Source organism: Macrobrachium nipponense, chromosome 13 (genome assembly GCF_015104395.2).
Source record: "Macrobrachium nipponense isolate FS-2020 chromosome 13, ASM1510439v2, whole genome shotgun sequence".
Taxonomy (NCBI): domain Eukaryota; kingdom Metazoa; phylum Arthropoda; class Malacostraca; order Decapoda; family Palaemonidae; genus Macrobrachium; species Macrobrachium nipponense.
The window spans coordinates 19,702,232-19,707,977 of NC_087206.1; the positions used below are offsets into that span (position 1 = coordinate 19,702,232).

Consider the following 5,746-nt stretch of genomic DNA (forward strand, 5'->3'; position numbering starts at 1 on the left):
TTAGAGTAACTCGGTGATTATTCCTTGGGCAAAGTTAAATTTACCAGTATTTGAGTCATTTTGGGAGAGTGAAGAACCTTTTCCAGTTTATGTAGGCCAAACACAGATAAGAACTTTGTGGATATTGAGTCAGATCAAAAGAATAAGAAGTAGAAAGAGGTAGCAGATTGTTTTTTTTTTTTTTTTTTTTTTTTTTTTTTTTGGCGTAATAGGAGACCGTCGAAAAATAATATGTATTTTTGTTGTTTCATAGCAGTCTTATAATTGTCTGTTCAAATCCGCCTAAATATTCCCATCAGTGGAAAATTTCCGATTTACTAACCGAAAGTGGAATTAGTGTTTGAAAGTTGAAAAGAAACCCACAAATTCAATTTGTAACTTGTTTACTTCTAAGTATTTACATTAAGTTTTACTCCACACTCGAGTACTTTCAGGCCCTTCTGTGGCCCATTCTCAAGAGATGTTTGGGATGTTAGCCTGCGGTCAAGCCCCAGCAGTCTTCTGGAGTGTCCAGAAAGACTGCTGGGGCCCTTGACCCCAGGCTAACATCCCAAACATCTCTTGAGAATGGGCCACAGAAGGCCTGAAAGTACTCGAGTGTGGAGTAAAACCTTAATAATGTAAATACTTAGAAGTAAACAAGTTACAAATTGAATTTGTGGGTTTCTTTTTCAATCTTCAGAAGAAAACTGAAAGAAGTTTTTGTTTAGTGTTTGAAAATTAGAAATGTCAAAATTCGCCATCAACACTAGCGCTTTGTGACTGCAAACTCTTTCACGCTGAAAATTAGTTCATAATTTTTTTTTCTGTCTGTATGACATACTCAAAATTAACTCAAAATTGTTGATGACATTAAATTGTATTTTTTACATTTTTTCACTAAGAAATGCTACTAATTTGCTATTGGTTTTGAATTCCGGAATATGTACTGTAGCTTTTATGGGTTGTAGATTGCAAAGATTGAAAGACATTTCTTTTATGATTTTTAATCTAGTTTCTTTCTTCTTCCAAAAGTTTGTTGGAGAGGAAAGCATCTACAGCCATGGAGATATTACCCGAAGGGTATTATCATCATTTTCGATCGCCGGGTTATGTAGAAATCAATGCTACCATGGAGGTAAGATTAACTATCATATTACTAATTTTATATATCCATTTATAAAACACTGGCTCTCATCTTATTTAAAAGGCCTAAATGTTGTTCTGTACCACCGGCGAGCATCGTACTCGTGCAGTTTTTTTTTTTAAATGTATATATATTGAGATTGAGCAAATTGCATTTAATTTTCTTTAATTTTATGCCCCTGTAATGTTATGGTTCTTTTCTCTCACCTTTATTTTCCAAAGATTATAAATGTTTTATGGTCTCAAGTTTAGGAGTATTTACCGGTTTGTATAAATGTTATGGGAAAATGAATATATAACATTTCCAGACTTACTGAAAATAGTCAGTTCTGCATTCTATGCCATTATATATATATATATATATATATATATATATATATCTATATATATATATATATATATATATATATATATATATATATAATATATATATATCAACAAAGTCAGGAAATCCATGAGTCACCAGCGAGAAAACCCTGACCGTATGCATCACTGCGCTGGGTATAACTTTTCTTTTAGCTTCAAATTATGTCGAAAATTATATTTCCATTGCCACTTGCAGCAGTACTTGCAACGACAGTCAACCTAGCATTTACCTTTATTCCGTAACCTGCAGAACCTGACGCTACGTAACGCGATCAGTCTAAAACAGCAGCAGTACGTTTGCGGTCCCGTCCCGTTACTACACCTCTCTCTGGGTTCAATTTTCTATTGTGTTGTACGAAAGGAGAGAAGGTTAGCACTCCCCTAGATAAGGACGGACAACACATATACGTCAAGGCACCGTTGCTTCGGCAACAACCTGACACATTTTTTGACAGCCGCATGCACGCTGTTAGTCATCCTGTATATCCAATTTGGCGCAGCTAGGCCTAGGTGTTGGTGAAATATCCTATATGTAGGGGTGGTTTAGCCTGACAAGCGAAAATTCGTTGGCTACGATTAGCGAATAAACTTCCGTAAACAAGGCAAATGCGTGATTTCTGGTTCATATAGTCCCAAGATTGCTAGACTGTCGGTTTGCGTATATGAAAAATTAGAAAAAGACTGATTTACCTGTAATTTATCCAAAATATTGATATCCTAGGCACGCTGCATAGTATAGTTAGTAGTGAGCCAACCCACTCATCAATCCGGCGCGAGATCGAGCCCACCGACGGCCAGTAATTCGCGCTATCCCAGTTCTTGATTTACGTGAAATATTTCATTAATTATCAGAGGTTTCATAGCATTTCCTTCTACTCTCATCAATAGTGGTTTATAGAGATTCTGAATTCTTTTATTTCTTTGAATTCATTTTCACTAAGTATGATATACTACTATATACATAAGATTTTTTTTAAGAGCTCCCCCAACGTAACCTGAACGTTTTTTTCATATTTTTCTATATCTTTTCGAAAGCGTATCCACTGCAATAGTTATAAAAGCATTATGGAATAAATAAATATCTCCAAAGAATTTTATGTTACGCATCATTTTCATTGAAACGTTGGGTTTCACAAAAAAAAATCTCCCTTTGAAACGAAAGTATACCCCTACCCTTCAAACTACTTTAGTCTCGGTTAATTGGATATAAATCTTTGCATAGTTGATAAAGTCATTTGTGAGCAAAGATAATTTTTATATACGAAAAAACTTATTTCCTTGTGAAAAATTGGAATGTGGCATAATCTTTAAATTTGACCGAATACGTACATAAAAGAAAATGGATATTAATTAACATTCATAGAAAACGACCCCACTGTTTGGTTAAATAGCACGATAACTAAATTATTTCTTTTCTCTCTCTCTCTCTCTCTCTCTCTCGTCTAATCGGTCTCTCAACCTCCTCTCTCTTCATCTCTCGATCTCGTCTCTCTCTCTTCTCTCTCTCTCTCTCTCTCTCTCTCTCTCTCTCTCTCAACCTCTTCCTGAAATAATACCCATTTACTAGAAAAACTAAACTATTCAAAGTTAAGTGAGACTAAGTAATAATCGAGAATTGGCTCCAAACAAAGAGCAATCTCGAATACCTGAAGGTTTTAGATTTTCGTGAACATTTAGTTTCTTTTTTTATTGTCTGCTACATTTTCTTACAGAATGAATTATTCGTCCCATTTCATAGAAAAATTGCTATAAGTCAATAGAAAGATGAGAAAAATACACAGGAGAAATAAGACTTCTCTTTAATTTAATAAGGTAAAATGCATCCTATGATATTTCATTTACAAGTTTATACAGTAACTGAGTCGACAGGTCGTTTTAAATAATCAAACCTTCACTTAAAGGTTTCCTCGAGATGTTATCACGCTTAGCATTAGAGAAATAATAATAATAAAAAAAAACATTTCGCTTAAAATGAATTACCTCTCTCTCTCTCTCTCTCTCTCTCTCTCTCTCTCTCTCTCTCTTACTTGCAGCCCTCAATGTGCATTATATCTCAAATAGTTCATGCAATACGTCTCTCTCTCTCTCTCTCTCCTCTTTCTCTCTCTCTCTCTCTCTCTTACTTGCAGCCCTCAATGTGCATTATATCTCAAATAGTTCATGCAATACGTCTCTCTCTCTCTCTCTCTCTCTCTCTCTCTCTCTCTTACTTGCAACCCTCAATGTGCATAATATCTCAAATAGTTCATGTAATACGTCTCTCTCTCTCTCTCTCTCTCTCTCTCTCTCTCTCTCTCTCTCTCTCTTACTTGCAGCCTCTCTTTCTTCAAAACAAAGTTTATCTCTTTAAGCTATCGATGAATACTAATACATCTCTGTTTAACCTGCTGGTCACATCCTTTATAGCCCACATGACTGACAATAACAAAGTGTATATTTTATTTGCTTTCCATATAAGTAATAATGGACAATGCGTTTTCAAAATATTATGAACACAATATGTGGGTATGTGCTGAAGCCTTTTGGTTAAGGAGACTCACATTAGTCCTCAAATATACTTTGTTTAATATTGTTGGTTTTTTCTTTTATCACTAATTTATAAATAATTGTCTAATACCATTTTTTTCTAGTTGGGCTTTATGTTCTGTTCTTATATAGTTTATTATCTACGTTTGATTTTTCTCTCCGAATTCAGCATATAGCTTTATTTTTCCTTCATTTTTATATGAACTTTTCAGAGAGAGAGAGAGATAATTATTTTTTAGTCAATTTGACCCATTCTTCACTCGCAGTTAATTCATTTACAGACATACAATCGCACAGTTTTTATTTACAAATATATGAACAAAGTTACATTTAATTTATTAAAATCTAGTAATTCTCCGGGATTTTTGTGTGCACTATCTTAGCGCTCTCTAGGCAATTTCTCTTAGCCTGGAGATGAATAACGCACGAATACCTAATGATTAATCCGTATAATCCTGCTCCTGAATGCTTTGCGTGTAATGATAACAATCAAAGTTTGTGAAGTAAATGTCCAAAGTATAATCAGCAGCTACTACCAAGTTTTGTGAATAAATCGATCTTTTCCAATTAATCCAATATAAACTATTTTGAAAAATTGGAATTTCATTGATAGAATACATAACACACACACACACACACACACACACATATATTATATATATATATATATATATATATATATATATATATATATATATATATATATATATACATACACACACACACACACACACACACACATATACATATATATATATATATATATATATATATATATATATATATATATATATATATATATATAAGTAAAAACAAATCCACCGAGCCAGCCTATGAGGGATGATAGTCAGCTCAGCTGTGTGGTAATAATAATAATAATAATAATAATAATAATAATAATAATAATAATAATAATAATAATAATAATAGATAGAGAATGAAACTGATGTGGCAGCAAGGCTTAAAGTTTCTACCACGTTTACAAGTAAATATTATCTTCAGTATCACTGAATAGTTGAAATATTTAATGCAGTAAGGGCTTTTAAACTACAGTAGTGGAAATCCTATAGCATGCACTATAGTAGAAAACATGTATGCATGTAAAATCGTATGTACTGTGCACATGCTGGTGCGCGCTAATGCTCTCTGATGCACATGTATAGGTAGACAAACTGATGCCTCTTCATGAGTATTGGCGCTTTAGGTCTTATTTAACTGTGTATAGGTATCTTAATGGATGATTATTCTTGCGTCGTGGTGTTTATATCTAGGAGCATACTTACGAAGCGAAAGCGTTTGATTATGCTTTGTGTTTCCATTAGTATGTCTTGTAAGTGTTTGCAGGTATGTTAGTGTACAATTGGTCTTGTTCTTGCGTCGCGTGTATTTATCCAAGAGTATTTGGAAAGCAAAAGCACGTGATCATGTTTTTCCTGTTTCTATTAGTATGTCTTGCTGTATATCTGAGCTCTGATTGTTGTTTGCATATGACTAACGAAATCGAATCCATCAATATTCTGGTAATGTTTGCCGTTATAATTTTTTGGCGTTTAAAGTTTTTGGGTGCATTGCATTCAATGGATGCATTCCAATTTACTGAACTGCGTCAGTGATCGTCATCTTGTTAGGGAGAGAGAGAGAGAGAGAGAGAGAGAGAGAGAGAGAGAGAGAGAGAGAGATTGGTAGCCTTGTGCACTTCGCTGTCTCTCTGGTTTTCTGACTTGGGAAT

At 33.9% G+C, this 5,746-nt stretch overlaps 1 non-coding gene across 1 annotated transcript; it reads left to right on the top strand.

Moving 5' to 3' along the window:
• The first annotated feature begins 1,838 nt into the window (after nt 1-1,838).
• LOC135225909 (U6atac minor spliceosomal RNA) lies at nt 1,839-1,942 on the top strand. Its single transcript, XR_010317122.1, has one exon. It is a non-coding gene; the product is annotated as a U6atac minor spliceosomal RNA (small nuclear RNA).
• Nucleotides 1,943-5,746: the final 3,804 nt, after the last annotated feature.